Source organism: Balaenoptera physalus (assembly GCF_965194825.1).
Source record: "Balaenoptera physalus genome assembly, chromosome: 3".
NCBI classification, from domain to species: domain Eukaryota; kingdom Metazoa; phylum Chordata; class Mammalia; order Artiodactyla; family Balaenopteridae; genus Balaenoptera; species Balaenoptera physalus.
The window spans coordinates 131968780-131993885 of NC_138890.1; the positions used below are offsets into that span (position 1 = coordinate 131968780).

At 39.4% G+C, this 25106-nt stretch overlaps 1 protein-coding gene across 2 annotated transcripts in view; it reads right to left on the reverse strand.

Moving 5' to 3' along the window:
* Nucleotides 1-25106, reverse strand: part of RAB3C (RAB3C, member RAS oncogene family) — a 322157-nt gene that overhangs the window by 252923 nt on the left and 44128 nt on the right. The window lies entirely within an intron of this gene.

The window sequence follows — 25106 nt, forward strand, 5'->3', positions numbered from 1 at the left end:
CTCATCCTGAGTCCTGACTTTTCTTTTAATTGTCTTCAGTACCTTATCCAATAGCTCTTCCAAATAGAGGATCTCGGTTTGACTTGAGATGCAGCTTCTAAAGAGGAACACTGAATTGAGTACGGCATGCTCCTCCTTTATATCTGGATACTTCTGGGTGGATCTAGATCACCAATAATCCCAGCCTGCCATAGGAGGGGAGCAATACAGAGTGCGATCATCGTTCTCTGTAACTGACTCATCACACTTTGATACGATACAGCAGAAGGTGCCGGGGCAGCTTGGGGAAAATTACTTGTGCGGCTCCTAATTGGATGCGTCAGCCGTGAGTGATCACCGGGCTCACGATTTAATGAACAAAGTAAAACCAGGCTGGAGAGGCACGGGGCCGGCTTTCCCTGCCCCAGTGAGTGGAGGTGGGGGGCAACCTTGGAAGGCTGGAAGCAAAACTGAGAAGCAGGCAATATCGAGTTTGCCGCCTCCTCTTTCCACTGTGTGCTCTGCTCTCCACTTACAGAGCTCCCACCCAGCGGAACAAGCTTGGTGTCCACCAGTGAAAGGGCTGCTCTTTCCTCTCCCTAGGAGCCCACAGCAGGCCTGGAAGCCCGCCAGTCACCCTTGAGAGAACATCGCCTCTGCTTTGCTGGATGGGTGACCGGTATGAAGCTTGCCCCATTGACAGGGGTTTTTCCTAGGAAATCTCACGTATAACAGGTTTCCTTAAAACTCATCAGAAGAGCCAAATCATATACTCATAGGTTCATTCTTTTAGAGAACCTTTATGGAGAGCTAATATGTGTCAGGCTCTGCCAAGTGTTAAAGATGCAAAGGTATTGAATAAACACATTGCCCACTGACCTTCAAGAAATGGAGACGGAAGCTGTTTCTAAGTGTCAGTGACAGCATAACACGATAAGTGCAGTGAGAGACAGTGCGAGAATAGAGGGGGTCCCAACTCCGCCTTCGGATGGGCATGGGTGGCACCCCAGAGGCTACCCATAACTCAAAGAAAACAGCCCCAAAGTAATCAAGCCTACCACCAAGGGAAAAATCATCAGGCCTCATCTTTCTCATAAAACCTATTCAAAGATTCCTCATGAGATTCTGTGCTGGTAGAATGTCCCTTAGGCTCCAGACACCAGATCCTGACCCGTCCAAATCACAACCGGCAAAGTGAAAGTACATGAAGTTCCTTTCTGGAATCACTCTCCTCTCCTGGAGGAGAGAAGACTTAGATCTTCACTTCAGGCCCTGCCCGACCAGTGTTGTCCACAGTATCTGCTACCTGAGGCCCCAGGCCCACCTTGGCCTCATTCTGTTCCCTCTGCCCCAAGTGAGTGCCCTCCTTCCCAACCCCCTTGCTCCCTAATTAACTCCTCTTTGATTTCAGGACTCAGAGAAATTACCACTTCTTATTCCAGAAAACATGCTGCACTTCTCCCATAAACTGAGATTCTCATTTTCTCTGCTCCCACGATACCCACTGCTTGGTTACTTCTAATCTGTCACAAATCACACCAATAACCCTGACTTACATTTTTCCTTTTGTCTGCTTGAAGAAGACAGATCTATGTCTTCTTCTTCTTTGTACATAGCACCTGGCAAATTGTGGGTACGCATAACACATTTGTAGATTAGATAAATGGGTGGGTGGATGGATGAATGGAAGAATGTTGTGCCCTTATTTTTCTGCTGCCTTTAAAAGGACCCTAGGACTCCCCCAGTTAGTCCACTCAGACAGTAATGGGTGCTATGCTTCTTCCTCCATATTTCCAGTTCGCTGTATTTCATGCATCTGTAAATCTGAAGCATATTTTCTCTATTAGAAGCGAGACACATGATTGGTTATGGAAATGTATGCTCTGCATATTCATTTAGGAGAGCTACAAGAGAAAATTAGAATCCAGTGATCTCTCAATTTGTATTCCGTGGCGTTATAATCAGCCTGTGGCACTTGTTGACACGCTGCAGCCTAATAAACTTTGCAGAGGGAGACCTGCTCCATCTCACTTGAGCCCGAGTGATTCTAATACGTCTACTGATGGCCTTGTAGCCGTATGCAAGAGGCTTCCTCCGAATCATGTCTCTTTTCCCTTTCCTAATATCTCCCCTGCCTTTAACACTGTCTTGGAAATAATGTTCCCCAAATGACAATTGCTTTTGATCATAAATCACTTACTTGTTCATATTACTTGATTCTCAAACCGCTCAGTTTTGTTATTAACCAACAGAGAGCCGAATCAGCCCTTCATTTGTGCTCTGTAAATACGATGTTTAAGGATCAGGTTTTCTTCACTGTGCGCTCCTGTGTAACTTTCCCAATCTTCCTGGGTCCATTTTCAAATGTGACAAGACACAGAGAACAGAAGCTCGAGATGATGGCAGCTCAGCTAGTGCTGGTTATAACAATTTATCTTCATACTGGTCAAATATCTTAAACAATTTTAACACCAGATATAGCATGAAAATGAGGAACGAAATTATAAACGAAGAACCAGGAGAAATGGTTAGGATAGAGACATTTCTTTTCCCTTCCTCATTTTTCCTTTCACCTGGGGAAGATCAGTGAGAAGAACACGACTGGCCTCTGTCTTTCCCTCACTCAACTCTGCCCAGAGTGACTTATGTGATTAGTGGGTTTGGGGAAAACAAAAGCAAACAAATGACAAATCTGCTTACGGAAGGCTCACTCTCTGCTCTGTTCCTCAAGGAGAGGCCTAGGTGGACCATTACCTTCCATTGCTGGGAGATAAGTCTGTCTAACTCTGGGGCTTTCACACCTAAGACACTCTCTCCAATATCTGCCTTATAATTAATAAAGGTGATTTTAAAATTTCCTCCATCCGTTAACTATTTTGCCTTTTTTTCTCATTTTTCCTGAAACTCAGACAGGAAAGAGAATTATTGTTTATGTTATTTATGTTGTAGAATTTCTGGAATATACGTCACCGGTGGTTTGTTTGTCGGAAGTGTGATAATTAAAAATATAGGCTTCCTAGGTTCGTATTCTGGCTCTGCCATTTATCAGCTGTGAGCTGTATGTCCTTGTGCCCATAATATAATTCCTCTGTACCTCAGTTTCCCCTTTACAAAATGGGGGCAATAATAATCCCTACTCATAGGGTTACTGGGAGTACACTAGCCTAACACATGTTTCTGTGAGCTATTTCTGTTATCATTAAGCCATGCCATTTGCTTGATGGAATGCCTTGGATGTCAACCTAATGTTGATTCCAAACACGGTGAACTGTTTGGCTTGAGCCATTACTAAATCATAGAATAATAGAACCAAAAGGGACACGAGAAATCTTAGCTTTAGATCCTAGTTCAATGGAAGATGAGACGGAGGCCCAGAGCATAGAAGTAATTCACCCAAGGTTGCACATGGCAGGTCCAAGCCAGGATATCCCATCTGTCTGGACACCTGGCCCATTGAATCTCCCTCTACCTTAGCTGCTGCTCTCACAATTATGATTTCTGTTAACTGTACTTCTCACATTCACTCTACTTGCCCATTTAATGCAGTTATTAAGTCTAGTTGCCAATCACATTGTACCTCCGAGGGTACAATACCAGGCCTCAATAAAATTTTGAGCATTACAACAACAATAAGAACGAGATATTGCTCCCTGAGCCTCTCAGTATATTTTTCCTATTAGAGAAAGCTGAAGTCTGACTCGCCAAGATAATTCATGTAAGAGAAAGCCCATTAGAAAAGCAGTGCTGTTGATTTACTAGCCTCCTTGTATTGCTTTGTTCTTTACAACGCAGACCATTTTTAAAGCCAGATATTTATTTCTTCATTGTTCTTCTAACCCCACTGCTTCCCGCCTAGGGAACTCACTCTTCTGTTTGCAGCATCCCAGGGAGTACAAACTAAATATAGTATTGAAGTAAAATCCCTGCAAAGCTAATGAACTACTTTATGGAGATTGAAGCAGGAAACATTTTCAGGAGTGGTGTTGCAATTAACTGGATGTGGCCACACAAAGGCACAGTTTCAGAAACAGGCAATTTACAATAGGGAATTTAGAAGGCCACAAATGATGGCTCGAAAGGTAGAAAATGATTACTTTCAATCATGTACCAACCTGGATGCCTAATCAGACATTTTAATATATGTTTTCAATGGAGTGCAATTTGCCTAAATTTCCGAAATGAAAATGTGGCACATTTGCCAATAACTGGTCTGAATAGCTAATTACCAATTATATACCACTGAGAATCTGATGCCTGTCATGTTGTAACCTTAGATTTCTCAAGTATGGGAAAGGTGGTCAAGTACGTTAGCAGATAAAGTCATAACAGCTAAGAGATCATTGTCCTTTAAGACCCTCAATATTAGTTCAATATGAAAATAATCCTTTTTGGTGAATTTAGGATAAATGGCACAATGGATCAATAACAGTTAGCCAGATTATTTTTAGGCATGTTCAGCTATTCTGCTACCAGTGACACTTATGGCTATTTTTAGAACCCAAGTTAAGAATAACTTTTTTTTTCTCTTTCTACATATCTTCAGGAATTGTTCTTCTATTTAATTATTTATAGAAACTGGAATCCAAGTTAAGTTGACCACAATGTTACCAAGTCATAGAGCTAACTGGATTCAGATTATGAAATTGAAACAATTAGCATCAATTTTCATCTCTATCAAAGTGTGTTTAAATTGACAAAGCAATACTGGTTTTTTCCCACAAATTATTGAACTTTATGAAGTAATATATATAGAAAAACAGGATTAAAAACAAGATCTTATTAATCGTTTTACTAGAAATTGAGTCAGACAGTAGCCTAATAGATAACAGTGTGAGATCTATGAGCTGTATTCAAATCCTAGCTCTGCCACTACCTAGCTGGGTGACTGTAAGGGAACTACTTAACTTCTCTGAAATTTAGCTGTCTCTTATGGGAATAGTGATATTGACTTTACCTCGTGCTGTGTGGACTTCAGCATGTAATGCATGTCAGATGCCTCACCCAGTGCTGGCATGCATGATAGGTGGAAGATATTCACTAAACATTAGTCATCATTATGACATCTGAGAACCTCAAGGATCAGGGAGAGAGCAGTTTTTAAGGAAACTTAGTTCCATTTTAGATTATTAAGCTTGAGTGTCTGAGGAATGGAATTGTCTAGTGCGTCTCATGCATGGTATAGAGGTCAAAAGCAGATATTTACATTTCGGAGACATAAATAGGTCAAACGGATCACCTAGGAAGACTGAGTGGAGGTGAAAAAGAAAAAGATCAAAGGAAAAATCTAGGAAGTGCCAATATTTATGGGAAGAGCAGAGAGGAACAACTAATAAAGAGAACTAGAAGAAGTGGTCAGAGAGTTGAAAGGGGAATCAGGAGGGGCTGACACCATGGACCCCAAGGAAGATCCAAGGAAACAGTGGCTGAGTATTGGGAGGATGAGGCCTGGAAATAGGTCTTTGTATTTAATACTTAGGATATAATTTCCAGTCTTAGTGTGAACAACTTCACCTGCCTGTGGGGACAGAAGCCAAACTGAATGGACGTGAAGAGTGACTGCAACCCAGGAAGAGGGGACTTTCAAGAGGGCTGGCAGAGAAGGGGAGAAGGCAACAAGGGCAGTCAGCTCAGGAGGGAAATGAGCAGAGAGGGGGAAGCCTAGGTATGGTCCAGTCTATCAACAGTTCACTAAAATCTGCTATAGTGAAACATCCCACTAAATGCACAGCTAGTCTCTATTCCCTAGCCTCTCATAGTTACGTGTAGCCATTAAGCTGATTCTTGTCAAAGGAATGTAGGTTGAAAATATATGCCAATTCAAAGCCAGTATTTTTTATAAGTAGGTGTGTCTTCTGCCAGGTCTCAGGAAGCAGCACCTTCCTCACTGTTCACTTCAGGCGCTGACTCCACACCCTGGGACCCTCTGTCCTTGTTCCTCCATGGCCTCATCTGATGTTGCCATTGGAGAGGATGCCCTCCTTGGGAAATGCAGTTTTTGCAACCCACTTTCTATTAGTATCAAGGGTTGTTAAAAAAAAAGTCAAAAAAAAAAAAAAGTCACAGGCTTATTTTTGCCAGTGCCCTGGTTTCTATGGCAATGTAATTTCCTCGAAAACTAAACAGGTTTCTAATCTTTTTGTATCCAGTCAAGTCCAAAGTTCTTTCTTCGACATAGTTCTCAAGAACGTTTTATTACAATTAATTTTTTTTGGTACCTTAGGAATTATATACAGTTTGTAGCTCTACCAGGAAACTAACCATCTCTGTAACGTTTTTAAATAGGAAAGTATGTCCTAATTCCAAATGATGATGTAAAAATTAACATCTGGAAGTATGAACAACACATTTTTAAGACAGAGATTGCATATAAGATAAATGTATGGGACTTGTTTTGAAATTGTTGGAATAAAGTTTGATGAGGTTATTGGTGTGTTTAGTCTACCTGGGGTTCTGAGAATCACAGATGCTGATATTGAGGTGGAGATCAGTTAGGACACAATCCCACAATCTCTTCTCTTGTTATATCCAGATGGGTTCCTGTCTCTCTTAATGACTTTTTTTTTTCCCCCTTGGGCTTACTTGCACTATAATTGAAAGGGCTCATTCTTATACATTCTCAGATAAGACAGTGAGAACAACGGAAAGTTTGATAGATAGGACAGTGTGGAAGCAGCCCTCCAGCTCTCCGTCCCATTGACCACTGAGCACAGTTGCTCCAGCAGCACCCCTGCCTCTTTAAGGGTCAACTCATGTCCTGCTCACACAATTAACCTTGCTCTGATAAAAATCTGAGAAAGCATGCTTGATTCTCTTATATGAAGTTGATTACAGGTGTTGACAACCAGCCTTCAGGAGAGATCAAAAGTGGCCAAAGCAATTTATTCACTCACATGACTCTAGGATACTTGGTCTGATGGGATAAACCATAATCCAAGGAAAGATCTGATGAAAAGATTTATTTCCTTGTTCTTAAAACCTTAGTGCAGAATACGAACAATGTAACTAAACTAAAATTATTTTTTGGAAGCTTCCCTGTTACACAATTGGAAAGTTAGTAAAATTACAATATTGCACCTGATTCCTAGTTTATAGTAAAAGAATTGCTGTTCTCATTTTGTAATGATAAGTGCAGCTAGCATCCTACAGAAGAGGGCACCTACTCTGACAACACCGTCCCTGAAAGACATCTGATATTTTATTCTGTTCTTCCATGTCAGGAATTCTTAGGCCATGCTAATGAGAGTATTTTTAGTCATATATTTCAGCTGCATCTTATATACCACCTGAAGCAGGGCAGCTTCAAATAATAACAGCACTAAGCATCAGAGTAATTATTATTCATAATTACTTCCGCACGGCAGGTTGGCTCATAAATTTTAATGGAGCTCTTTCCACAGTGGTGATTGCCAACCTTCTTGGCATTTGTGGGATAAATGTTTATCCAAATAGAAATAATGTGGTAGAGTAATTTCATAGTCAGCCTGAATCCTCCCTTCCTCACTCTCCCCAGAGGTTATTTTAAATGCACAGAATTGGAGGGGAGGGAGGTGATGGTTATCCTACTTTGGAAGTTCTGATGTCCACACACTGACTCCTGATATTCATCTTCCTGGCAGAGATGTAGGTTGGTGCAAAATAGCTCCTGGGCAGGCAGACAAATTTACTGCCAGCAGCTGGAAGCTCAGTTCTTTCCAAGAGCCAGGTAAGAGCTTGACTCCAGGAAAGGAATCAGGAGAAGCTTCCCTCCTTTCTCTCCTCTGGATTCACTGTTAGCTGGAAAGGGGGTGAGAGAGAAATCAACCACACTTTACAAAGACACTAGAAATAGAATGTGTCTTTGCAAAAAGAATGCATAGCATGAGGGGATTTTTACACTATACCTACATGTACAGTAGATTCCATTTATGCAATGAACTTCTCTAGTACCTTTAAAAATCACCGATTATTTGACAGAACCTGGGGACACAGAGATTGGAATCCCTGATGGTCAAACATTGTTGGGGAAGGAAGAAGAAACATCTTTACAATTATAAAGTAGATCCTTGAGGATTGAAAGGATCTTTGAGGATTTTATTTCATCCAAGTGCAATTAACATATATATGTTTAAGAAGACATTGTTGGAATTTTAGTTCCTCCAAAAGCAGAGCCTGAGAAAACGTAGAGCAGGTAGTTTTTTTGGGAGGTGATGCTGGGAAACAGGAGTGAAGTAATAAGGAGAATGAGACAGGAGAGGAGAAAAAGACGATGTAAGGATGTATTATCAGGGTCATTGGGATGAGTACGGGGCTCTCAATACTGCTATAATCTTCTGAAAAGCATACAGAAAGTTTTCCAGAATTGTCCATCTAAAAGACGACAGGCTAGAGGATCCATCCCCTGGCTCTGGTCTCTATTAATTGAGGGTTATTGCGGGGTTGGGGGTGATTCACAGCCCTGCACTTCCTGGCTGTGCTTGCAAGCATGGACCTGGTGAGTTGTCCTGTAAGAGAAGGCCCTGGGGCAGAAAGCAGAAAGGCGTGCGTGATATGCCTGAGGTAGACCACTGAGCATGCACAGATTTGCCTGCTGCAGCTGAAAATCAGAAGCAGGCCAAGGAGATGGGTGGGGGCCTAAGAGCATCTGCTACTCACAACCACTTAATAAGGAAAGACCATTTTAGAATGATGATGTCAACTGCATGAAGAGCTTCTAACAGTGTTCCTTATTCTTCCTTTTAAAGGTGTGCACACATCTAATGCCCCAGGTGACATACATCATCTGTTTCCTGCTATATTCAATTCCAAACTTTGAGTCTATTCTGACATTATTGCTCCACAGGTTCTTAGTCTTTGCTGAAGTTTCCATTATACTTAAGGCCTAACACATCTGCTTGAGTTGTAAAATGGATTATAATTTACAAAGAAAAAGGACATATTTATGATTTCATAATGGTTTTGACATTAGTATGGCTTGTTTTTTGAAACAATCATTTTAAAGGAAATAATTGATAGATGTGGCTCCGTAAAAATGAGAGGAAAAGAAAGGTATGCCCCAAATATACCATAAACAAAACTAAAGGCAAACAATTAGGGGAAGAAAACTTATTTGCAAGAAAAACAGGTTTATGTTCAGGAAAAAAGTGTCACAAATCAATAAGAATAAAGATATATAGCTGAAAAGTTAGTAACTTACGTAAGAAAAAATGCAAATGGCAAAGAAACATTTGAAAAAGACAGTCCAAGAGATGAAAGTGAAAATACAATAAATGTAAAATTGGCAGTCAAAAGAATGATCATGCTATCTATTACAGGTTCAGTGAAATGGGCATCTTGTGCCCTGTTATTGGGAGTGTAGAACTGGAGCATTTGTTACGTCAACTTGGCATAACAGAATTTACAAAATTTTAAATTTTAAATTTAAAAAACAAGATATTCTATTTCCTACGATCTACCCACCCACAAAAAGAGGTAAATTCAGTAAAGAGGTATCAATGCAAATTCCCATCATTTACTGTGGCAAAAAGAAAAATCAGAGAAAAAAGAAAACTAGCAATAAGAGATTGTTTAAATAAATTTTTCTTATGTTGCTATTTAAAATCAGGCTTTCAAAGTATATTTAAATATTTTAGAAAAGGTTCGTAACATAAAAGAGAAAACACGGTTGGTGATATAGCATGTATCTTCTTTTTAAATATGGACTATACATATAGAAAACAATTGGAAAGTTATACACCAAACTATTAATAGCTATCTTTGGGTGGTAACATTCCTCGCGATTTCCTTTCTACTTTTCTATATTTGCATATTTTCTACAATGCCCATATGTACTTTTAAAATACTAGTCAAAACTAATTATTTTTCAAAAATCTACTTTAGTGTTAAAATTAATTATGACTAAGACTTGAGTGGGTGGCTTCAACTACTCTTTCTGTCTTCCCTCCTTTTCTTTTAGAAATTTTTATCTTCTAAAGGAACATATTAATATAGTATATCTGAATTTTAAAGTCACTCTAAATCTACATCATTTTTCTTCAGTTAAATCCTTTTATGGGAAAATTCCAGAAAGAACTTGGAGGCATCAGGGATAGCGAGCCTAGTTTTTTTATAGTTCTAGCACCAGAATATACAAAGATAATGAATTATCTAGTCATTTAGAGAGAGAGTGACGGCAGGAGAAAAAAAGAAAGAGGAAGAGAGAAGTACAAGTGAAGAGACAGAAAAGCACGTACAGAATTACAGAATGTAGCTTGGATGTTTGAGACTGGTTTTGTTTTGTTTTCCTTCTTGAGTCATAAAGGTCAGAAAGACTATTAAGAGATTATTAAATGTTTTGGTTTTCCAAATATGACTCTTCTGTATATAAGAAAACATCAAGAGTGGGGACCTAGAAGTAAAATTTTTAAATCCACTCAAATAGAAAGTAAAAATGGAAAAATTATTTTTTGAATAAAATAAATTAAATGATAATGCTTTCTCCATGTGCTCAAGTCCCTTCCATGGGTACTACCCAATAATTGTAAAACTGGCAAGAAAAATAACCTAATGTACTACCCAAAGTTTCTTTCCTAATCAGATTTCTGATTTCCATATGCTCCTTATTAGTTTTTCCAACATGTTAAGGTGGTGTATTAAATATACAAAAGTTACACAAAGGCAAAAAATTAAGAAAAGCATGTACAACATGTTGACATAATCAAAAATAAGAAGGTTGAAATTCTCATATGCCCTTTTTTTTTCCTCATGGCAACAATGTTCCCCTGGGAACTTTGGAGGAGACAACTCGAAGGATTATGATTCACCACTTATGGGTGAATAATTTGTCATCCTGGTCTGGCACATTTTTTCCCTCTTCGTTTGATCTTGCCTCATTAGAGGCAGCTGACAAAACAATCTTAATTGAAAATAGGCTGGAGGAAGCATTTGCTGAATATGGAGTCCAAATAATGGATTGGGACATGGGGAGTCAAATCATAAAACTCAAGAGCATGAGTGCAGAGAGATCAATAAGGTGAGGCAAAAGTAAAGAAAGGAACAAGAGTGCAAAAGCAAAGTGATGGTTAATCAAGAGGCATACACACAAGGACGGGTCCAAAGATAGGACTCAAAGTTCACCTGCCCAGAATCCAAGCAATATACAGGCATTAGCATTCAGGGGCAGGAGTGCAGTTTCTAAAATGACTGTGATATTAAGGAAGGAGATCTAGGCAGAAGCCACCTGCAAGAGAATGGAATGGAAGATAAAGGAAACCAGAAATTTCCAGTTTCTAGGAAATCAGGATCCCAGGAAGACCAGGTAGATGATCTATTTGAAACTGAGCAGGTGAACAAGTACATTTGGATTTTATATATTCCCTTCATCCAAGAAGGATTGGTCTCAAAGTAGGGGTGGAGCCAAAATAATAAGTAATTATTTCAGCTGTCCCAAGTCTGCAGGTTTGAGAGCTACAGGAGCAATAAGTCTAAAAGATAATCAACATAATGCTATATTCTCTGTGGTCCTCTAACTTTTCCTGTTTTTTTTTTTTTTTTTTTACATTTGCTTTTCCATAAACTCAGAGACTTCCAATGTTTTCTTTTAATCCATTCCCCAAAAGCAACTATAAATTAGATAAGAAGAATTATACATGTTAACATAAATGTAACCCATGTCCTATCCTATGATTTCCTGCTGTTTCCATTATCAAACTGCATATGCTGTCCACCATCTAGTGACCTGCATGCCCCTGAGTCCCCTGGTAGCTATGATGTGGCCATGTGCCTTCTGAAACTGTAACAGAAGGGTTATTTCGTTTTCCTTTCTGTGTCAGGAAAGAAAGCAAAAGCTAGGGGACAATCAGTCAAGAGGTACAGTGTGCTCTAGAGTACAGCCTCAGGGACTCAGGGAGGAAGTCAGAGAGAATCTGAGGATGTACAAACCCTGGTCCTGACAATACCAGTCAAGACATGGAGGATTCCAGGTCCAGACGCAATTAGTCTGATTTTGATTCCTAGGATGACAATTCTGTGCTTGGCTAGAAAATATCCAATTCTCTAGAAACCGTTCCTATCAACACAGAGATCTATTCTGCATGCCAGATGACACAACTTAACAAAAAACGTATTTTCTTGGAGGCAGGAGCAGCCTTTTTAAGTCATCAATTCACTACTCTGCTTTCTTTAAACTACTGCACCTAGATTAAGATGTATTCATCTTAAGATGCTTCTGTTAAGGATGGACTGCAGGCACCCCATGTAACAGATCCCATGTTTGACAAAACAAGATATTCTTCCTTATGCGTTTGACCATAAGCTTGTCATTTGGCCATTTTAGTATCACACTTCCTCCTTTGTCCTCAGAGAAACTAGAGAAGAGTTGATCACCTTTACACACACATCCGTATTCCAGAGCTGTGTCTCCAAAATAGATGGCTCAGATGTCTCATCCATTCAACTCATAAACATAGAGGAAACACATTTCCTTGTCACCTCACAGAGTATTCTTACGTTAAATGCCCCCCTTACTGTGGGCACCCAAATTGAACTGAATTCAATTCAGCAACGCACTTTTACCAAAAAGTGTTGTTGTTTTGCATAAATGCTGTCCTTTCCTATCTCTATTTTAGTCCAACTACAAGTCTTGATCTTAAATGACTTTTCTGTCTGCATTGAGGATCAGCAACCTCCAATATATTGTTACTAAGCTCAAGTTTCTTCCCACTGCCCTGGAAAGGAAGTCTAAACGTGGGTGAACACAGGTTTTGTGAGATCTGGAGTTCATACAATTTGTGGGTCTCCTAGCATCTTACAGAATGTCCAGTGTTTCTCAAGGGGTCAGAGAGTTATGTTCCTCAGTGGTGACAGTGGGGCACTCTCACTTGGTCATATTATATCAACAGGGGAAAGTCTCAAAATGACAACACACAACTTTCTGAGATTAGATGTTGAGGTTTTTACTGGGTCCAAGCCACAAATAGTGACAAGAGCTAACCTTTATTGGGTATTACTATCTACAAGGTGCTAGGTTAAGTGATGTACACGTTTATTATTATTCATAAACATATTATGAGAGGTAGATATCCTAATTGTGCCCATTTTACAGATGAAGTAACTGGGGCTGAGAGAGGTTAGGAAGCCATGATTCAGGATTTGAACCCAGACACTCTGCCATCAGGGCCTGCGCCCCTAACCAGGATGCTGCTCTGGCTTCTGGGAAGCAGAGGCTCTTGCAGGGAATCTGCTTTCCCTGTACAATATTTCCTCCAACTTCTAAAAGGTGTGAATAAATATCCTTCAACCTGGACGACTGAAATAGTGGGAGGGAAGAATGGTGATGGTTATGAGAACTGGAAATAGGTGGATAAAATTTAGGATTGCAACCAAATAGACTTCACAACCAAATATCTATAAAGCAAATGGGCATGATCAGAGCTCTATTAGACCTAAACATGCTCATGCATGTACTCAGCATGTGCTGCTGGCTCCCATGGGCCAGCCATCACAGACACTGGGACTCCTGAGTTGAATAATGCACAGTCTATGACCCCCATAGAAGCTCATAATTTAGTGGAAGAAAGTAAAAAACTAAATGACAGATTGATCATGTAAATATCAATTAATAATATGACTTTTAATGGTAAGTTTTAATCTCTTGCTCTTATCTTGACTTATTCCTCTTCTCTATGTGGAAAGAGTGTCCACCAAATGTTTTCCCTTGCACTACTGAATCTTCACTCAAATACACAAATTAAAAGATTAGGGTCCTGGCAGATCCCCCCTGGGGGTGAGATGTCCTAAGCCGATGCTCTCCCCTCCACTTTCTTTCCCATCACCTAGTTTTTAGAGCCCCTGGGCTCTGTCCATAAGAGCTGCCATTTTGCAGGGGGTATGCCTCATGGACAGAGTCAGCGAGAGGTATATCTGTGTGTTCCCCAGGCTCCTATTCTAAAAGATATGTGGAATAGTAGTGTTCCAGGCTGCACTTTCCCTGCCCTCATCTCAGTAAGGGGTTAGGAAGTTGAAGGGAATGGACTCTGGGCTCCTCCCTTGCTTAAAACAGGTCAGTTTTCTCCAGTCACTAGGATACCACACAAGCCTGTCTTTAAGAAATGACTAGATATCCTAAAAAATATTTGAAAATCACTGTGGCAAATGATAAAGAGTTTGAGGAAACAAACCTCTGTTTGCTTGAGATCGAGAGAGTACTGGAACCTTCCCATTTTAGTTCATGATGTATTCAGAGACACAGAATAAAAACCTGAGCTAAAGGGGAATAGAGAGAGAGTACGTGTAGACATCAGTATTTAAGGATGTATCAAACAGCAGGGAAAAGAAAGAATCAGGAGCAAAGTTAGCAACCGGTGGGGAGTAGGACTGTATTTAATCCTGAAGTAAGGGAAGGATGATAGGCAGATAGGGCAAGAGGAGAACGGGATGAAGAAGCAGGTAGACCCACTGTCAGGTAGAGTATGTTGGAGGCCCTGAAGCTTCGATGCTACACATATACCCTGTCTCCAGCTACTCCAAAGGATAGACCTCCAGCCGGAAGCCACATTTGGGTCATCCTAAGGTGTTCTCTGGCTCCAGAAATCAGAAGGAGATCAGATCTGAATATCTAAGTCTACCCCTCCCCGTATCTATCCTCGACCTTAACAGACTAACGTAGACCTACCTCTTGTTCTTCGTGAGCAGACACGATGTGACAGGAGTACATTGGTCCAGAAATCAGAAGGAGATCAGATCTGAATATCTAAGTCTACCCCTCCCTGTATCTATCCTCGACCTTAACAGACTAACGTAGACCTACCTCTTGTTCTTCGTGAGCAGACACGATGTGACAGGAGTACATTGGTCCAGAAATCAGAAGGAGATCAGATCTGAATATCTAAGTCTACCCCTCCCTGTATCTATCCTCGACCTTAACAGACTAACGTAGACCTACCTCCTGTTCTTCATGAGCAGACACGATGTGACAGGAGTACACTGGTCCAGAAATCAGAAGGAGATCAGATCTGAATATCTAAGTCTACCCTTCCCCGTATCTATCCTCGATCTTAACAGACTAACGTAGACCTACCTCCTGTTCTTCGTGAGCAGACATGATGTGACAGGAGTACATTGGTCCATTTGAGTGGGACCTGTTCTTTAGATCAGCAGTTATCAAACTTTATTGCATCAGACTCATCTGGGAAGCTTGTTAGAAAACCAGATGCCCTGGTTCTGCTCACAGAGAGATTCTGACTCGGTGGGCTTGGGATCTACATTTTTAACAAATTCCCCAAATGATTCTGACAGGGGCCTGCCTCTGGGGCCACACTGTGAGGACTGTCTCTCTGGAGAGACTGTGGTTTCCGTGCTAAAATCATTGACTAGACACTCCTCTGGGGAAGGATGGTGCTGATAAATGCCAGGCCCCTGCTTCATACAGCCTTCTGTGCTTACTTTCATATGTGTTTTTCTCTCACATTCTGAGATCAGCCCATCTGCAGAGTCAAGAGCCTCCCAACCATAGCATTGCCTTTACATTGTTTGAGTAGGTATCATCAACAAGGCCAGGCAAAAAGGTCTCAGAAGGTCTTGATTTTCACCAGTCCCTGAGTAAAGGGCCTGTCCTTCCACCTCTGTTTTCAACCCTTGGCAGCTATGTTACTACAAAACTTAATTTAGAATTTTACTCTCAAAACCAGACCTACAGACTTCGTTACAGCATTCACGGAAGCATGCCATAGAGCAAAGTGGAAAAACGCTTTCAATTCTCACTCTCTTGTTTCCAATTGACTATAAATTTGTGAAGAATTAAACCGTAGAGATGAAATCTGAGCTTATCTTGACCCAGAGGTTAATTGCTTTGCAAGATTTGAAGGAGTAAAAAAAGCCACTACTGTACTTTTTCTTAAAAGAGGAGGACGGATCTACTGGCTAAGATAAAATGAAATGATTTATATCTGCACATTATTCCCCTCAGTTACCATAAAGGTGCAACAATGTACCTCAGGAGTCTGGGTCAGCCTTTCACACGGGTGGTATAAGTTGAAGAGGCCAGGGAAGGTGGTCCCACTGTGACACCCATTGCTGTGAGCTCCTTCATTCCTTTGGTTAACAAGCTCCTACCTTTAGTATATTTCAGATGTGAGTCTATCAGTTATGCATAATTTAGTGTAAATTAACACTTAGCCTCTGATAAACTTTGAAAGATTAGAATTCCAGAATCCAGGAGGTTGCTTTCACCAGCAGTGTTCTCTCTGAGACTTATGCCAGGAAATCAAATGGCCTCTGTGCTCAGGCGTCCAGTTTGTAAACTAAGTAGGAGTTGGGAGAGGATTTGCCACACTTGTCACCTGCCTCCCTCCCCAGAATGGGGGGAGATTCTTGCTCCAGTGTGCATGATTTGAGCAGGACCTACTTTCCAGTCTTTTGCACTTGCTATTGCCATAATAGCTTTTATTGCCATAAAAGATGTGGGTTTGTGCTTTAATTTTCTCATTCTCTCATTCAGATACTACAGAAAAACTTCCTTCTGGTTCAGCCTCTATTTACAAAGACTTGCACTCTTTGCTCTGACCCTCAAACCTGGCTTCCAGGAAAGCCACGTACTGTCAGAAGATCTCCTTCCTTTACCTACCAGCACATGGGAGGAGAAGGCAGTACCTCTATATAAAGATGTGCCCTTTCAGATATGTGTCAACAGTGCTATAAACTTCTGCTAATATTATTAATAATTTATTTGAGGCCTAGAGCAGCTGTACTCAAAATATGGCCTGGGGGCCCCCAAACTCTTTCAGAAAGTCTCTGAGGTAAACTTTAAAAATAATGCTAAACTATTATCTATCTTTTTCATTCTCATTCTCTCACAAGTGTTCAGCGGAGGTTTCCAGAGGTTATAGGTTACATGACATGTGATATAGCAATGGATTGAATGAGGAAGCAGATATGAGAATCCAGCTGTCCTCTATGAAGTCAGACATTAAAGAGATTTGCAAAAATACAAAACAATATCATACTTCTCACTACATTTTTGTTTTTCAAGATGTAGTTCTTTTCATTAAAAGTATGTAATTTATGTTTACATGCAATGTGTTTATTATTGTTATTTTAAATAAATTAGTAAACTTTTTTCAGTTTTAATTTTTAGTACGTAAATATTAATAGATATAACCCACATATACACAAGATCTCTGGGGTCCTCAATAATTTTTAAAGGTACAAATGGGCCCAAAAAATATGAGAACACCATACAAACCATATTCCACATACTATGTTATTAAGGCAAATATTCTTATCCTTATTTTATAGAAAATGAAACTAAGACATAACAGAGTTACATAATTTGCCCAGAATCAAATCATCGGACACCAAAACTCATTATTTCTCCTTGTGTTATCTCTCTTGCTGCCCTCATTAAAGCTGGCCTTGTGTTTGGCTTGCTTTCGAGTCTGAATATACAAACGGACAACGGGCAGACCATATATAAAAATAAAACTTTGACCCACAACCTGCAGCAACCTGCCAGGAAACCGCCCCCCTCATCTCCAATAAACAACTCAGAATGCCAGCCTGCTGTAAGTCAGACTTGCAGGAAGCCAGATTGTTACCTCTAGTGACAATCCAGGAAGCTAAGTAATAATTTCTATAAACTATTGGCCCCAAAGGGTCAGGACTTCATTAATAACCGACAGCTTCTTTTCATTTTGTCCCCACTTCCAACTTAGGATCAATCAGAGAAAGCCAACTAATCAGACAGCCCTAACAAATCAGAAAGAAGTCCCGCCCTTCTCGTGACCTCACCTAAAACTTCCCCTGCCAACAGCCTCCAGTCACTCAGGACATCACCTGAAGCCTCCCCTCTTCTCTCCTAGAAAGCTTTCCCCTTCCTCTTCCTGCCTTTCAGTCTCTGCCAAAATACAATGGTGCTGACTCCCTAGCTCTATCAAGTTCAGCATAAAGAGCCTTTGTTTTTCTCATTTGGTTGTTCTTCATTTATTTCCACGCTTATTTCTGTGCCATTATCCTGTAAGTCACCGAAAGACAGGAAGCTTAAAAGTCCTTCGCTCCCTCACCTCCAGAGTCTAGCACTTTATACAGCACAGAGTGATCACTCATAAACATCTGGTCATTTAAGAAAAAGCCACCCTGGGGTCTGTTTGACTAACACAGGGCGACTGCCGGGCTATCCAGCTGTTCCCTTCACACTGTCCAGCCTAGTGGGGTTATACCACACAAACCCCCAGGTCACTGATTCCCAGACATTTGGGCTTCCGAGATCTAAATGATACTAATAATTGTGAAAATTTTCAATCTAAAATGAAACTAAGGGGTATAAAATGCATGTGTCCTCAGGAAAATAAAACTTAAGGACTGAGAGACTGATTTCTGATAAATGCCTGATTCACAGAAAAATGATAATATTGGAATTTTCTTAAATGATAAAGAAATGGTCAGGGGCTGCCTAATATCAACCCTGGGAAGTTTTGCTTATAGTTTCCAGAGGCATGAACAAGAAATGACCCAGGTAGGGTTGGTCTCACAAAATAAACTGAATTGAGCTTTGATTGTATGACTGGACTGATTTTGACTGGTAGGGGAATTTTCAAAGCTGGTCTTTGTTTGTTTTCTATTTTAACAGACTCTAACTGAACCCTCCCCTCCTGCCCTTCCCTGACCATAAAGAAACCCACCCCAAACACTCAAAGGAGCCTGTGTCTCGCTAGAGTTTACATGTCCCAAAGTGCAATTCCTCTGCTATTCCTGAATAAACTCACCTGTTGAACAATGTTGAGTTTGCCTCAGTTTACCTCTTCATTCAGGTCAACATAATAAATAAATACAAATGGGCAACTGACAGAGAACTGCCATATTTTCCCCATATCTCTTCTGAGAAGATTAGATAAAATACCTGGGTTCATTGGTATTTTTATTTTCTATGCAGACTTTCACCCAGGTTTGAGTGAAAATTAATTTCCTTATGAAGCAGACCTTAATGGCTATATATGCGTTCAAAATGCTAACTCATCAGCAATATCTTGAGCGTTTGATAGAATTATCCAGTGAATGCGCATTGAAAAAGTTAGGGAGGACCATGTGATCAGCCAAAACAAAACGAAAGTTGTGAAATGTACCATATTATTCAAATTATCAGGGGTATGAATATATGAAGAGCATGCCATATCACATCTATGATTCAAGTTCTCTAAAATGTGGATTTGGGCTGTCTGCCTTCTTACTTGATAATTGCAAGGTTTTATATAGAAAATGTAAAACACTACCTTCTTCACTGAGCTGGATATGTGCCTTCACCTTTCCAGATGCCCTCTTTACCCGGTTCCATCCTGCTCTGTGCTCCAGGGAGCTAACTTCTGTGAATTGCTACAACAGAGCTCCCTTGATAGTGGGTTCAGCCAATGAGAGGCACAGGTAAAAGGTCAGGAGTCAGGAGGAATGAAACAGGGACATTTCTTCCCTTGGCCCCTTCCCTGCAGAGCCACTGACTGGCAGAAGCCTTGGTCTTCTGGAAGGACACAGGCCCCCTCCTACAGCTACAGCTACAGCTCTCTCCTGGTCCCCATTCCCTTCAGCCCAAGGCATGGGAATGGCTCTGAGGTCTGCACCATCCCTTCTTGCTTCCCTAAACCCTGCACATACCTTTGTAAAATCATTAAACTCTCCTAAATCTCCTGGTGCATTTCTGCCCCAAACCCTGTTGATACTTTCACCCACTTCAATTCTTTTAAATTTTCTGTCTCCCTTGTACTTTTAGTTTATACTCCAGAGTTTTGCATATGATGCTTTATAGACATTCTACGATTGATTAAGTTGTTTTCAAAGACTGTAAACTTCTTGAAGGTGGAAACCTTGCCTTTCACTTCTCTGTATCCATCAAAGGGTTGGGTAAAGTGATTTCTGTCAACTGGAACTCACAGTTTGATCTTGCTGATTGAGTTGTCACAGTGGCCATGCTCAGGACTAGCAAAATTAATGTTCTGAGAGCAAAATGAGGGAAAAAAATTCATAGTACTGAAAATCAGTACTATCTAGCTTGGGAAGTGCTGTGCTTTTTCCTTAAATCTGACTTGAGAAACAAATATGAAGTAATTAAATGTTTCATTTGTATTCAGATTTAAGCTGTGTTTATATAACGTCAGAACTGGTCAGTTCAGTATCACTTTAAACAAATCAATAGAGAAATAATAATGAGTGACGGTGACACACATACAGCCCACATCTTATATCAGAAGCTGCCGGTAACACTGGGCAATATCCTGAGGAAATTATACCCCAGTATTTTAATAACAGCTCTCCATCCATGGATCTAATGATTTATAATTGTTTTGTTACAGGGCAGAACATCAATTTTACGAGCATTTAATAAACAGGCTATGGGTTTGCCTTTCCTGTGCAGTTGATGGCTCTATCTAAATGCACAGATGGCTCCAAAACACCAAGAAATACCTCAACAACACAGCTGACTGCACTTGGGCAGATTAACACTTACCAGTGGCTGTTGAGAGGAACCCAGGGGTCCAGAAGATGTTTTATCTTGTCAGTATGCCGGTATATTTCATTACCATGTCAGGACACCAAAATAAAGTTCTTCATATAAATATCTGCCTACATTAGAACTGGCAATTTATGGCCCAAAAAGTATACGTTCAGTTCCAGAAAGTATGGAGTTAGGTAGATGAGGTCAATAGTATTGGTAAAATGCAGGAGACTGAGAAAGAAAAATGACATACTATGTGTCAGGCACCATGCTAAGAACTTCATAAATATCATTTTATTTAATCTTTACAAAGAGATTATAAGCAAAGTCTTATTATTATTAGCCTCAGTTTATAGGTGGAAAAACTAAGGCACCGAGAAGTTAATTTGCCCAAGGTCACACACCCATAAGTCTTAGAACCAAGATTTAAACTCAGACAGCCTTGCTATGGATTCCATTTTTAAGCACAAAACCACTCTAAGATATTGCCATCTTAGGGGAATTTAAATCCAAGTAAGTCTAGAATAGGCCTAAAGTCAAACTAACACCAATGTGTTCAGGCAGATTAAACATTTTAGTTGATACATTTGTGAAGATAACAATACAGTAGCAAAGGGAAGCTTCTGTGAAGTCAAATTAGACTTTCCAGCACCCTTATACCAAAGCTCGTGCATATTTTTTTTTTCATGATACCTTTTTTTTTTAACATCTTTATTGGAGTATAATTGCTTTACAATGGTGTGTTAGTTTCTGCTTTATAACAAGGTGAATCAGCTATACATATACATATATCCCCATATCTCCTCCCTCTTGCGTCTCCCTCCCATCCTCCCTATCCCACCCCTCTAGATGGTCACAAAGCACCGAAAACTCATGCATATTAACACAAAGATACTCTGAGCCACTTTGCTCTCAATTCAGCTAAGGACAAAGAATTTGATATACAAAACAATATAACAAAAGTAAAAAAATCAGAATGGGAGAAGAAAGCAACTAGAAACATGAAGGGGGACAGGGTGATATTAAAAATAGAAATATATAAGTAGATCTAAGACTACAGAAGATATCATCTGGTGACTGTTGAGTAGAGTGGTTATTCCCAAGGGACTCATACTGATAATCCTGAGAGTCAAGTCCAAGACAAGTTCACTTATCTTTCATGTTCTTAGTTTTGTGTAAGTAAATGCACAACACAGATTAGAAAGATTTTCATTAAAATATGTAATTTGTTTAAGATTTTGGCAATTTAAACATTCAATTATCTGGAACCTCACATATGAAGAACTCCCATTATCTGCTACCAAAGGTGGCATTCCCATTTTTAGAAGGTTTGAGAGCAGCAGTCTTGAGCCAGAAGTCCCTGTAGGAAGTAGGATGACAGGAGAATCAAGAAAGACACCAATCTGGATAGAATATATTGTCATGATATATTTTTGGAAAAAATTTACTCCGTTGATTTTTGCCTACTTGCTGATTTATTTATTTTTTAATCAGAGAGTTATAAAGTTCAAAGTTACTCTAAAAGAAGTAGAAAGAGCTCTGTGACTAGGAGGAAATTACTTAACCTCTCTGAGTCTTAGTTTCCTCATATCTTTAAAAGAGTTATATTAATACCAACATTTCAAGGTTGTAGTATTAAACGTAAAATGTGCAAAGTGGATGATCCAGCAATTATTCAAAAGTGGCACTTCTAGAAAAAGGATGTTAAGAGAAAAGCCTTGCCCACCAGTGAGACAAGATCCAGCTCCACCCACCAGTGGGCAGGCACCAGTTCCTCCCACAAGGAAGCCTGTACAAACCTCTTAGACCAGTCTCACCCACCAGGGGCCACACAACAGAAGCAAGAGGAACTACAACCCTGTAGCCTGCAAAACAGAAACTACAATCACAGAAATTTAGACAAAATGTGATGGCAGAGGAATATGTTCCAGACAAAGGAACAAGATAAAACCCCAGAAGAACAACTAAGTGAAGTGGAGACAGGCAATCTACCTGAAAAAGAATTCAGAGTAATGATAGTTAAGTTGATCCAAGATCTAGGAAAAAGAATGGAGGCACAGACCAAGAAGATACAGGAAATGTTTAACAAAGAGCTAGATGATATAAATTACAAACAAACAGAGATGAACAATACAATAACTGAAATGAAAAGTACACTAGAAGGAATCAATAAGAGAATAAATGAGGCAAAAGAAGGAATAAGTGAGCTGGAAGACAGAATGGTAGAAATCAATGCCACAGAAGAGAATAAAGAAAAAAGAATGCAAAGAAATAAGGACAGTTTAAGAAACCTCTGGAACATTAAACATGCGAACATTCACATTATAGGGGTCAAAGAAGGAGAAAAGAGAGAGAAAAGGCCTGAGAAAATATTTGAAGAGATAATAGTGCAAAGCTTCCCTAACATGAGAAAGGAAACACTCACTCAAGTCCAGGAAGAGCAGAGTCACATACAGAATAAACCCAAGGAGGAACACACTGAGACACATATTAATCAAATTGACAAAAATTAAAGACAAAGAGAAAATATCAAAAGCAACAAGGGAAAAGCAACAAACAACACAGAATGGAATTCCCAGAAGGTTATCAGTTAATTTTTCAGCAGAAACTCTGCAGGCCAGAAGGGAGTGGCATGATATATTTAAAGTGATGAAAGGGAAAAACCTAGAACCAAGAATACTCTACCCCGCAAGGCTCTCATTCAGATTCAATGGAGAAATCAAAAGCTTTACAGATAAACAAAAGCTAAGAGATTTCAGCACCACCAAACCACCTTTACAACAAATGTTAAAGGAACTTCTCTAGGCAGAAAAGAAAAGGACACAACAAGAAACAAGAAAATTACAAATGGGAAGGCTGACCAGTAAAAGCAAACATACAGTAAAGGTAGGAAATCATCCACACAGAAATATGATATCAAAATCAGCAATCATGAGGAGAGTACAAATGCAGGATATTGGAAATGTATTTGAAATTAAAAGACCAGAAACTTAAAACAGTCTTGTATATATATAGTCTGCTAAATCAAATCCTCATGGTTACCACAAAGTGAAAATCTACAATAGATACACACAGCCAAAGAAAAAGGAATCCAAACACAACACTAAAGTTAGTCATCTAATCACAAGAGAAGAGAACAAAGAGGAAGGGAAGAAGAAATGACCTACAAAAACAAATCCAAAACAATTAACAAAATGGCAATAAGAACAAATATATCATTAATTACCTTAAGTGTAACCAGATTAAATGCTCCAATCAAAAGACATAGACTGGCTAAATGGATACAAAAACATGACCTGTATATATGTTGTCTACAAGAGACCCACTTCAGATCTAGGGACACATACAAATAGAAATCAAAAGAAAGCTGGAGTAGTGATACTCATATCAGACAAAATAGACTTGAAAATAAAGGCTGTTACAAGAGACAAAGAAGGACACTACATAATGATCAACGGATCAAAGAAGACACAACAATTGTAAATATATATGCACCCAGGGGGTGGTGGTGTGATGAATTTGGAGTTTGGGATTGACATATATACACTAATATGTATAAAATGGATAACTAATAAGAACCTGCTGTATAAAAAAATAAAAAAAATAAAATTCAAAAAAAAAAAATATATATATATATATGCACCCAACATAAAAGCAACTCAATATATAAGGCAAATGCTAACAGCCATAAAAGGAGAAATCAACAGTAACACAATAGTGGGGGATTTTAACACTCCACTTATATCAATGAACAGACCATCAAGACAGAAAATCAATAAGGAAACATGACACATTAGATCAGGTGGCCTTAATTGATATTTATAGAGTATTCCACCCCAAAGCAGCAGAATACACATTCTTCTCAAGTGCACATAGAACATTCTCCAGGATAGATCACATCTTGGGCCACAAAGCAAGGCTTAGCAAATTTAAGAAACCTGAAATCATACCAAGCATCTTTTCCAACCACAATGCTATGAGATTAGAAATCAAATATAAGAACAAAAATTGTAAAAAAACACAAACATGTGGAGGCTAAACAATAGGCTACTAAACAGCCAATGGATCATTGAAGAAATCAAAAAGGAAAGTAAAAAAAAATACCTAGACCTAAATGAAAATGAAAACATGACGATTCAAAACCTATCAGATGCAGCAAAAGCAGTTCTAAGAGGGAAGTTTTTAGCAGTACAATCATACCTCAGGAAACAAGAAAAATCTCAAATAAACAACCTAACACTATACCTAAAGCAACTAAAGAGAGAAGAGCAAATAAAACCCAAAGTTAGTAGAAGGAAAGAAATCACAAAGATCAGCGCAGAAATAAATGAAAGAGAGATGAAGAAAACAATAGAAAAGATCAATGAAACTAAAAGCTGGTCCTTTGAAAAGATAAACAAAATTGATAAACCTCTAGCCAGACTCATCAAGAAAAAAAAAGAGGACTCAAATCAACAAAATTAGAAATGACAAAGGAGAAGTTACAATGGACACCATAGAAATACAAAGGATCATAAGAGACTACTACAAGCAATTATATGCCAATAAAATGTACAACCTAGAAGAAATGGACAAATTCTTAGAAAGGTACAATCTCCCAAGACTGAACCAGCAAGAAATAGAAAACATGAACAGACCAATCACAAGTACTGAAATTGAAACTGTGATTAAAAAACTCCCAACAAACAAAAGTCCA